Here is a 12,013-nt window from a genome sequence, read left to right as displayed (position 1 = left end):
CTTCTGCACGCCAAACAGCTCTGGAGGCCAGCTCCAGTATTTTCTGAGATTCTCTTGTTTTACCTACTGAGTGCTTGGAAAGCTTTTTGTTTGTTTTTGTGTTTTTGTATTCAGGAAACCTCTTCAGTAAATTGTCTCTAAATTATATGTGATCTCAAACCCCAAGTCAGTTTTATTCCAACTAGAAAGAATATAACTATCTAAATCAAAAGAGAAAGATTCTTCCTACTGGTCATTTCTAAGACTCACCCACTGGCCATTCCTAAGACTCTGACATCTGTCATCCCTAAGATTCTCCCACTGGTCATTCCAAAGAGCAGTTGTAAATCTGAACCCAAAATTTTCCAAAATGTTCTGAAATCTCAGAACTTAATTCGTTTTGTTTTCTCCCTTTCTATTGCAGGGATAAATCTCATAATTTTCCTGTTTTTGAACCTTGTTATTATTTTTAAAATTGAACCATTTAAACATTTTAAAGGTTTTTTTGAACACAATATTCTTTGGAGATTCTGATTAAATATATATAACTGGTTAAAAAAAAAACAGACAAAATTTACAAGTCATCAAGAGAGGCTCAAGGCCACTTGTAGGACTTTAGGGCAGTTTACAAAGTAGTTTTTCCAATGTGAGAAGTTCTCAGGAACCCCACTGAGGGGAAGTAGAAGAGAGAAGAGCCCATAGCCATTAGCTTTAAAAGTATTCAGTGTCAGCTTGATAACAAAAATGTTGGGACTCATATAAAACGTTTGGATATTTAAAACATTCTAGTTTGTATTTTAACTGATCTGACATCAAATTTAAGGAAGGAAGGTCTTAACCCCAAGTAAATTCTAAGTCTGATTCTGCTCCAGGGAGTACTTATCCTCATAGTGATATTCCTTTTCCCATTCAACCATGCTTCACCAAAACTGAGATGTATTATCACCATAGGAGTTGATTGTGGTGTTTTCAAGGCAACATCTTGCCAAGTAGCCCAGGCTAGCCTTGAATTTCAGCTCCTTCTATCTCAGCCTCCCCAGTGCTGGCATTACAGGCATGCAACATCATACCAGGCAAATGTAAATTTGAAAACAGGCCTGATGGTGCAGGCCTGTAACCCCAGCTACTTTGGAAGCTGAGGCAGGAGAATGTCAACCTGGACTAAACTACAGAGTGGGTTTAAGGCTAGCCTGGGCCAGTTAGTAAAGTAAAAAGGAGCAGAAGAGTTGAGAGCTAGAGTACCTGCCTAGCATGTGTGAGGCCCTAGGTTCAATCCCAAGCAAGAAAACAAACAAAACTAATAATTTTATCTTCAATATTAATAAGCATTATTTTAAAATCATTTAATTATTATTAAATTACTTAAAAATAAAAGTATTTTAAAAATCAATATAAAATTGAGTATAAAAATTATTATAAAAAATGAGTAAAGCCATAAGTTCTGATGTTTTACTTTGGTAATAAACTTCAAGAAATTACCCTTTGCATCACTGACAAAATAACACGCTTTGAACTATTTGTAGTTTTTCTTCCGCCTCACGTGCTGACACATTAGCTGCAAATCATCTCTGTTTTATAGATACTAAGGAAACTTTGAATAAAAAATGTAATTTGGGGGAAATATATACCATATAAATAATAAGTGAGTAATAAATAGCGCTGCAGAGATGGCTTTGTGACTGAACATTCACCGCTCTGCAGAGGACCCGGTTCGGTTCCAGCTACTGCATCTGTAGCTTCACCTCCAAGGTATCTGATACCCTCTCTGGTCTCCATGGTAACTGTACTCATGTACACACACACACACACACACACACACACACACAAGTTTTTGCAAAAATCTTTAAATCGTACAGAATATAGACAAAGACTCGTGATTTTCAGAGGATTCTGTGAAACCTCTTTCTGTAAGATTTGTGGGAATTCTTCATCTGTGGGAGACTGTTTGAGGAATAATTACTGATTCTTTTTCCCTTTCCCTTTTTTCTTTTTCTTTCTTCTAGTGCTAGCGACTGAACTCAGAGCCTTGGACCTGCTAAGCACACTTTCCACCAGTGAAGCTAGGCCCCCGCCATTGTTTCTCACATTAGGCTGCTGGTATTTTGTTTGCAAATTTTGCCTTATGCTTCTAATGTGATCATTTGTCACGGTGGATGGTTAGTGCTGGTAGATATTTTGGGCAAGTTATATGTTCCTGGACCTAAGAAAGAGAGGAAAATTAAATAATTATTTGTAAAGCATTCACTAATGACCTTTGGATATAATAACTGCTAAAAAATTTTATTTTGAATTAAAATTTTTTAACAAATACTACACTAAGTTATCCCAGATCCAGGTTGTATAGTCACTGACAAGGTTGATATTGAATGAACATTCAGACTCTTTAGTGCTCTGTGGAGGGAAACCTAGCCTACATTTTTGGAATGGACTGATATTTTTTTCCCACATGGACCTAAGTGTCTTCACAGTTCATGCAATACTTCTCAGACCCTAACATTGGCCACTGCCCAGGTAGATAGTAGGAAGGTGATTTCAGTGTCTCACCTGAGAGGTGTGATTTCCCCTAAATTCAGTAGGCATCATCAGTAAGCATCCCGAATTACTTGAGAATGTTGAGGGTATCAATTTCTTTACGCCTAGAACAGTGGTGTAAAAGTGGGCTAGGCCAGCCCTGGAGGATGTCACCATGAGTTAACAGAACCCCATTTGCCAAAGGCACAGCTCCCTCTCCTTGGCATGACACCCTGGCAGGGGGGCGGCAGAACCAAGGGAGTATTGGTATTGTATAGCAGTCTCAGTCAGAATCTTGCTGAGAGGGGTGGAGAGCTCAGGAGCACCAGAAGATAAACAAAAGGTTACATGTCTGGGAGAACAGAGACCCCGAAGATTCTCAAGGGTCCCTCCACAGCAGAATAAAAAGAGGCACACAACTGTTGTGGGGAGCGGCTGAGCAGCCAAGCTGCAGAGTAGCCTGCAAGCTGTCAGAGAACTTCAGGGCTGCAGTTTTCATGAGTCTCCTCTAGGGCTGGTGTGGACTTTCCCACAATGCACCACTCCTCTCCCTTTTCTAGAACCCCTCACCCATTCTCCTGTTACTAAGCCCAACAAAAACTCATTGGTTGACCAAGTTGGACTTTTGTATAGTCATTGTTTTGGTCTGTTGTGGGTTTCCTTTCTGGAATGAATAGATTGTGTGTGTGTGTGTGTGTGTGTGTGTGTGTGTGTGTGTGTGTGTGTGTCTGTGTTGCATGTTCCCAGGAAAGACACTAGCACTTAATAATTAGCCAGTTGCATAGTTTAATGCAATCATGACTAATGACACTGTTAAAAATAACAATCAAAACAATATCTCAGACAAATGCTGAGCTGGCAGACAAGAAGAGACATGCATATATCAGGGTTCCATACCCTGCCCCCCATTCAGATACATTTCTAATTTTTCTCATCTTTTTCTAAGAGTTTTCCTGTGTGCCCATCCCTCAGCTCCTTTGAAATCTGTTCTATTCAGGGACAGGTGAGATAAGCCGTGTGATGGATGGTGCCTGCAGGGTAAATGCACATCTCAAGATCCTGGTTGCAGACCACACCCCAGGTGAAATCCAAACACCTATAAAAGGTTGTAAAGGTCTGTGAAGTACCTGGCTCACACTGACACTTCCTGAGTTACACATGAAGCAAAAATAAAAGAAGCTTGCTATGGATGCTTGTTCCGAAAAATAAATGAAGTCTGGGTCTCTGGGGAGCACTGAGCTGCCATGATTGCTAGCTGCAGACCTCCAGCCACAGTTGGGGAAAACAACTCTAGACTTAGACTTTCACCCACATTCATTTGGAGAATTCTTGTTTCCCACCCCAGGTTTTATCTTCACTTTGACCTTGGATCCCAGATTTCTGCCACAAACCTTACAATATACCCATTTCCTCCTCCATGCATGCTGCTCTCCTGGCCTGAGGTTCTCTTCCCATTCTTGATACCCAGCCTGTCTGTCTGCAAGGAATGTAATTTCGGTGTTACCTTTTCCTAGAAACCTCTCCCCACCTGCGCTTCAAGACACCCCATGCTTCCCCATCTTGGCACTCTACCTGATACCTTGACTCCCTCCTTAAACCTGTGGTCAACCCGAGGGAGGGGGCACTGTGCTTCAGGTGCTACCACACCTACTACATAGCATATGAATAGAATATGGAGTGAAGAAATGGATTCATTTAAATGGGGAAGGTCCCCAAAAGACCTCAAGGGTACACCAGGCTGACCTCTGAAGGTGGAGGGCAAAAATGGGAGTGACACGTTTTCTATCAGTGAGATAGGGTACATTATCCTATTATCTCTCCTTGGGGACTTGAGGGGACATGCCTATTAGTAACTTCAGTTTTTAGCTGGGCAAATAGGGGCAGAGAGGGGATACGGCCTCAGGTCAACCCAGGATCAGAGATGGATCTAAGATTGGCCGTTCCTTCCAAGTCCTGCTACCTTCCATCTTTACCCCACCCCCTTATTTTTCAGTAGAATCCAAGAAATCCTCTTTCTAGATTAAGTCATCTTGGCTCCAAATATCTGGAGCAGCTCCCCACCCCCACCCCTCCCTTCAGCATTTGAAATGTTTTTGAGGGTTTATTTCAAATACCTTTTACTTTGAAAAGACTGTTCAAAACTTTCATTTCACTTTGTCCATGTTTTTTTGTAGCCGCCTCCGACTTCTAAACAGGTTTTATTTCTTCTCTATTAGTGACTGCCACCCGCTTGCTGTCTAGATGGAGCTGGCTTTATTTCCCTAGCTTTCATCTATTGAGATGGGTGAGATGGGACCTTTGGTAGTGAACCTCATCTCCAGTTTCCTCCCTCACTGCCCCTATTTTTTTTTAATTCTTCCTGTCACTGTTGAGGATGGGATGAAGGAAGGGAAATTTGTGAGCTGTTGACATGTCCCTTGGAGAAGTTGTGCCTTTGACCCCATGTGTGGGGAAGGACAGGCGGGCAGAGGTTAGTTCGACACAAGCCTTGAATGGGATGGTGTCCTGCTTCACTGCAGCAGGTTCCTATGGTCTTCTCCATGGCATCCTTCTCTGGAAATCAAATCTTAAAGTGGCAACGTCTGGGGAAGTGGGCAGTAATGCCATGGCTGAGTCCATACCTTGACACTTAGCTCCACCCATTTTTGGTGGATCTGCACACTCCATCCCTTATGGGATTAGAATGACATACCAATATATAAATGCATGATTAGCTCATCCTGCCCTTGAATATCAAGTTTAACAAATGAAACATCCTCTACCCATCACACTACAGGAAGCTATTTCTTTCCAGGGAGAGTGGCCAGCTGCAAGGTTGAGTCAAGGGTTGTCTACAACTCTTCCCTTTGTTACTCACCTTCCCTCATATCTTTAAGAACAAAGTCCAGAATGCGGGTGTTCTGCTAGCCGAGTTGAAGCTTTGCCTCTAGTCTTCCCCTTCCACTTAGTAAATCATACATGCCATGGTAGGTTGTCATGTGTGTACACACGCAGAGGAGAACCTTTGATATCGATATCATTCCACAGGCACCAGCTACCTTTTTTTTTTTTTTTTTTTTTTAAGGACAAGGTCTCTCGCTGATCTGGAACTCACCAAGCAGGCTACACTGGCTAGTTAGGGATCCTCCTATCTCCATGTATCCAGCAGTGAGATTACAAATACATGCCACCATGTCTGCCTTTATTACATAGGTTCTGGAGGTTGAACCTGGGTCCCGGAGCTGTATCTTACTAAAGGACTCTCTCTTTAGTCCTAGACCTCATCCATTTGTTATCTATAAAATCAGACCTATACTCCATGGCATCCCAGGCCAGAAATGCGGGGCACCAGGATGCTTCAGTCCAAGGAAGGAGAAAAAGGTCTAAAGTTCTTTTCCCATGATGACTCCAGAGCCAATCAACTCCATTGCAGGGAGCATTTGAGCAGCTTAAGAAAATGGAGCTGCAGTGTGCCACAGTGAGTCACACAGTAAACGACTTTATCCATACACTTTTACATGCAGGTGTTTACTGAAAAGAATCACTGGTCTGGTTGGAGGCCCCTGGTCTCTGCTGCACCATGGATGCTGGGCCCTCAGGGGCTCTTCCTGGACACCCCGCTGCTGCCCTGTGTCGTGGCTCACTGTGGCACACTGCAGCTTCCATGAAGAGATTTTTCTGCTTCTTCATCCCTTTCCCCCCTCTTTTCTCTTAAATTTTATTTTAAGGTGGGGAAGGAGATGGGTGGGATCGGGAGGCATGGTGTGAAAGACATAAGAATAAATAAAAAAAGAAAGAAAGAAAAGAAAATGGAGCTGGGTACAGTGCTAGAGGACCTTTGACGTGCTGGAATATCCTTTGTAAATATCACTCTGTTTGGAGCCAGGAAAGTCACTCAGTGAAGGCATATATGAGGAGAAATGATGGAGCAGACAGACAGAGGGAAGGACATGGAAACTGGTGTTGGAACACAGGAGGTGGGGTGGGGGCTAGCGGGACAGCAATGTCCATACCAAGCCGGGCTGCATATCCTGATACCCCAGTCTTGACTCCTACAACTGCAGACAAAAGGCAAGGCTTAGAAGAGAGTATCTCACCTGCTTCCCATTGGCAATAATGATGTCTTCCACATCCCAAGATCCCTGCAACCCAAGGGGATTGTGGGGCACCAGTATCCCAGAGCAGACGTGATAAAGGAAACACGTGGAAGTCTGAGATGCTTCCGCCCTTTGCCTGTCTTCTTTTACAGGACCGACTCCCCCATTAGCGTGGCCCAGCCCCTCCCCCACCCATCCAGCTTCCCAGAGCACCTCCCGTTTGGCCAGAGGCCTCAAGAAGCCCCTTCCCAGGCTGAGCAAGGGCTTTAGCCCCACACTAATTAGTAATGCAATCCCACAAAGAGTGAAGCTGCCTGCCACCTCCCCTCACTCATAGTGATTTATGTTCAATTTGTACAAATGGAGAAAATGAGATTTCAAATTTCAATGCCATTTCTGCAATGAGGTGATTAAAAGAGAGAGAGGCATCGCCCAGCACCGTATAGAATATCGATCCCTGCGCTATTTTCCTTCGCAATAACCATTAGCTCAGTATTATTTGCAAACCTCAAATGTGAACCTGCAGATGTAATTTACATCTGTGCCTCACTTATTTGCTTTAACAAAACAACACAAAAGCTTTGGGTCTTTCAATCTATCCATATTGTCAATAAAATTAGCAGCTTGAAGGGGAAAAATTATATTCAAAACCATAACTTCCCATTAACTACTGCAAGACACAACTCTCTGTGGCGAGAGAAAGGGCTTCCTGGCTAAGCCCTCCCTATTCTTTTCTTCTCCCCAGCCCCACCCACCAGTCCCTCCTTCTGGAGGTTAAGATTCAACGAGAAAATTTAAAGTGAGACATCTCTCTGCTTCTGAATGCGGATCAATATGGGGCCACCGATGGGCTGCTCTTAAGAAGGGTGCCCCTCACAGTGCCACATGCTGGCACATGCCTAACCTAGAGGTGCCAGGGGAGATGTGCACACACAGGCACGTGTAGCGCTGGGCACAGACTCTCTGTAAGCCTTCCCCAGTTGAAGACTGGAAAGGAGGGGGAGCCAGGGCAAGGACTGGAAGAAAAGAAAAGGTGGAGGAAGAGGAGCGGGGGGGGGGGGGGAGGAAGAAGAGGAGGAGAGGTAATCAAGCTATAAAGGCACAGGGCTATGTTCCTGTAATTCAAGTGGCAGTTCCTTAGCCCCTGACTCCTAACAAATAGGCAAGGCAGCTCGGCTTTCTCCTTCCTTGTCTCTGTGAACCCGTCAGCTGTCTCCCACTCCCCACCAGACCCTGGAAGGCAAGAACAAGAAAGGGGGGGCTCAAGCTAATGAACCATAATTGCCATGATAGGGGGAGAGGGGCCAGGCAGCTGTTTTACATTCCTGGTATGTATAGTATGCAAATATCGACAAAGGCGCAACACAGTTTTGCTACTGTGGATCTGGAGGGTAACCAAATTAGCCTTTGGCAGCCATGGTAATTGGGAGGTGCTGTTCCCATTAGGGGTCTTGCAAATTATGAAGAAAAATGGACTGAGGGCTTTGTCACAAATAATAATACCAAGAAGAAAAGGGCAGGCGGCTGTCTTTTCTTTTCTTCTGCTACTCCTCACCCTCCGCCTTTATTTTTTTTTTTAATTTCTGCATTGTGTTGTTAATACCTCCCCATTTAGTAATAAGAAAACAGTCTGAGATCCCCTTTTAGACACAGGGTGCACAGACTTCATTGCAAGTATGTCCACGCAGGGATAGAATATGAATGCCATGTTTGCAGGGGGCTCCAGGGTCAGGAGCTTTGCTGATGCATCACAGAGCCCAGGGTCTTCAGCTTTGACATGTGTTGCTGAACTGAGACCCTTGCTAGTGCCCAGAGCTCAGACCATCAGAGAAGATTCAGAATAGATGGGGTAGGGACCACTTTCTATCCAGGGAGGATCTAGGCCCTCAGTCAAGTGGACATCTCCTGGTCTTATCTGTCCCTTGTCTTCAGTGTCACTCACAAAGAGTCTAAACTTCTAGATAGTTCTAGCATTTTAATAATTCAGATGCTAGCTTGGACCCCTCCAATCAAATACATTAAGTCCCGAACTCAGGCAGAAGAGATTTGGAACTTTTGCCCTGGGTGGTCCCATGAGATGTCCTAATTCCAAGTCCCAGGGAGCTAGGTGACCAGATGGGCCACTGAAATATCAGATGACACTGAAATGAGCTCAGCCCTTTGTGTGGCATGGGTGAATGAAGGGGACTGGTCATCTTAGGGCCAAGGTTACCCCAAAGGAGAGCCACAGTGTCACTGGGGATGAAGCTGTAATATATATGCCCTGGAGGGATGGTGGGCTGATCATTCAAAAGCAGTCCCCCACTGAAAACAATCTATTTTCAATTTCCCTGGATTTTAGCTTATGTTTGTCCTGCCAGAATGATACCTTCACTGAAACAGTCCTCTCTGGAAATAAGGACTTTCATTTGTGATTCCCCCAGTTACTCTGGAGTAGCTCAGACACTGCTTTGCGCTTTACTTTAGACTTCCTAAGAATGTGCAGCGTGAAAACACAGAGAGCAACAGGAACTTGCCTGTGGATAACTTGACAGTTACAGCCTTCGACATATGGCTTCAAAACCAAGCTGCACATTTCCCACAAGGAAACAAACAAAAATAGGATTTTATTCCCTAAGGTTTGAAGTATCCTCCGAGACATGGTGACAAAAGGATGCTACCAGTTAGGTCCTCTGAACGGTAGAGAAAGAACAAACGGCTAGTTGCATATGTTTAGAAAATTAAAACACAAGGAAGACTAAACAAAAATAGACCGGGACACAGTAAAACCCAAAGAAGGGCTACATGTATGATAGAGAAGAGAAGGGTGCTTGTGTAATATCACTAATGGGTATTCTTGGGATTCGATGGGTGAGTATCAGTGAAGACACCAATCTGTTTTCTTTCTGTAATGTGTAAAGCCCCCCCCCCCATTCCCCAGTGCCCTGCTGGTGTGACTGAAGGGTAGGGTAGAGTACCTTCCAGGCTCCGGGTCTCTGAAGGGAAGCCCGTGGGTGAGGGCTGCAAGGGAAACCCAAGTCAGCTGTAGCATTACAGAGATTCCCCTTTCAATGAAATGCCACCCACTTCACAATTGTGTTTGGTCTGGATCTATCTAGTGAGCCCGTAGACGCCATGGCCAGCAAGGTTTGCAGAGTCCAGGCTCCTGAGCTCGCCTTCATCTCTTTTCTCTCGTTCCTTCTCAGAGCTCTGGCCACACTAAGCATCTCTCAGCGTCTTGAACCCAAGACGCTTTCTCTCATCTCTTACTCACATAAAATACTCATCCCTCTGCCCATCAAGATGTCCCTACATGGCCCTGAGCACCTGTGTGTGACACACACCCTCAGGCTGGCTCACCTTTGTTCTCTTTTTCAGGTCTCTGTTTACATGCTGTTTCCTCTGGCAGTCTTCTAAGTCTGACCTCTAGGGTCCCCTTCTACATGCTCACAAAGCGCCCACTGTCAGAAAATTCTCACCCATCTAATCACATTTCCAAGGCCGTGAGCACGGGAGCAGCAGGGGGACACCTCTCCTTCAATCACCACTGTGTCTCTACTTGCCACCACGGTGCCTGGCACATCGTAGCTAAGCCATAAACATGTGGTGAACGAACACCATCTGGCGATCCAAAATTTCACTGAGTGCCTCCAGTGTGTTAACCGTACAACCCCCCTCCAAAACTGTTTTTCACTGGGGTATTTTGCTCACCATCCAATGATTCCTTACCATGTAGACTACTAGGTATTCCAAATACAAAGTCATCTGGATTTAGTGCTTATTTTATGGGCTTTTGGGATACAATTTGCATCACTCAGAATTTTCCTCACTTAAAACTACAACTCTTCCTTATTTTCTTCTGTCCAGAAAATGGAATTTGTTTTCATCTTCAAATATTGCAAAGATACATACTTCAACATGCTGTGGTTAGCTCTGCACACTTCAGGATCTCGGGCTTTCCCCATATAATTCAGAGTAAGGCCACTTCTACTCACACAAGGAATTCACAAATAAACACTGAGGCAAATTCCTTCCACTGTAAGCTCCATTCAGTTCAGGTTAATAAGAATTTATATCTTGGGTATATATGTTTTAGGGCATAAAAACCTGCTTGGAAAAATAAGCTTGTAAAATGACATCAATAGCAGAAATGAAATGATGAGAAATGGTACTAGAATTGGGTTTGGTAGAAGAATGGTGTTTTTTGAGCTGAAATAGCTTGCTATTTAGACACAGCAAAGCGTTGACCTTGAGGAAATGGGAAGAGACTATGAATAGGAACAGGGGCTAGAGTACAGGATTCTTGAGGAGAGGTTTATAAAAAGTTTAGTTTGAAAAAAAATCGTCTTAGAGAGAGCCTTGGCTATCAGAGAGTCTGGTCAAAGGCTGGTAGTGTGGATGTGGCCTTGGGTGTGGGGCAGTCACTCACCTGTCTCCTGGAAGACATTTGAACAACCCTGGGAGGACTTTAGTTCAGATCTCATTGCAGAAATGGTCTGATCAGATCACATTTTTTTTTCATATCCATGTGACTGCATAATCCCCTCCCACTTGGTCTGAACTTGGCCATGTGATTTGCTTTGGCCAATGGGACTTTACTTAGCAGGCAGGCAGGACACACAGGTGGGAAAAGCACTTGTCTGGTGGACTTTGTTTTCTTGCTGCTTGTTGGGAATCCTTCCAACAACATAAAACAGAACAAAACAAAACAAAACCAAAATCCATGTTACCCAGCATTTCTTAAGGTGAGAACTCACATGGAGGGAGAAGGAGGGGAGGCGGTGTCTGGCTCTATCCGAGCTGGCTCAGCTGAAGTCCCAGACATGGACGTGAGTGAGCTCACCAACACAAGGTAGAACAAAGATCAGCTACCTCAAGTAAGTTCAGCTAAGATCATCCACCTAAAGAATAGTGAACCAATTATATCATTTTTAAATTTTAAACTTCCAATTCAGGGGACTTCATTATCTGGAGATAAAGAATTGTTACAAGTTCCCCAGAAGAGGAGGCTAGAAAAACTGAGGGAAAGCTGAAGTACCTCAGCTAACCTTGGAGGCTATCAGTTCCCAGCTGTAAGTCTGTTGGAGCAGGCAGAAGGCAGTAGTTAGGAGGAGCAGGAAAGATGCAGGGATATCCCACGGTGGTGACGAGAGGAGGGAGATGAACCGGTGCTGGTTGGAGTGGGGCTGGCGGGGTTGGGAGGAAGGGCAGAAGAATGGAAAAAATAACAGAACTCCTAGTGAAAGATTGCCACAGCCAGCGGCAGGCCAGCGCCACGCCAGCGCCAGGCCAGCGCCAGGCCAGCGCCACGCCAGCGCCACGCCAGCGCCACGCCAGCGCCAGGCCAGCGCCACGCCAGCGCCAGGCCAGCGCCACACCAGCGCCACGCCAGTGCCAGGCCAGCACCACGCCAGTGCCAGGCCAGCTCCACGCCAGCGCGGGAAGCCCGCAGGGTTAAGAGACAAGGT

The 12,013-nt window shown here is 44.9% G+C and overlaps 1 long non-coding RNA gene across 1 annotated transcript in view; it reads right to left on the bottom strand.

Moving 5' to 3' along the window:
• LOC143273313 (uncharacterized) overlaps positions 1-12,013 on the bottom strand; it is a 728,872-nt gene that overhangs the window by 363,987 nt on the left and 352,872 nt on the right. The window lies entirely within an intron of this gene.

Source organism: Peromyscus maniculatus, chromosome 5 (assembly GCF_049852395.1).
Source record: "Peromyscus maniculatus bairdii isolate BWxNUB_F1_BW_parent chromosome 5, HU_Pman_BW_mat_3.1, whole genome shotgun sequence".
In the NCBI taxonomy this organism is placed as follows: Eukaryota; Metazoa; Chordata; class Mammalia; order Rodentia; family Cricetidae; genus Peromyscus; species Peromyscus maniculatus.
Note: the sequence above shows the minus strand (reverse complement) of the source record. Positions and strands in the feature narration are given on the sequence as shown.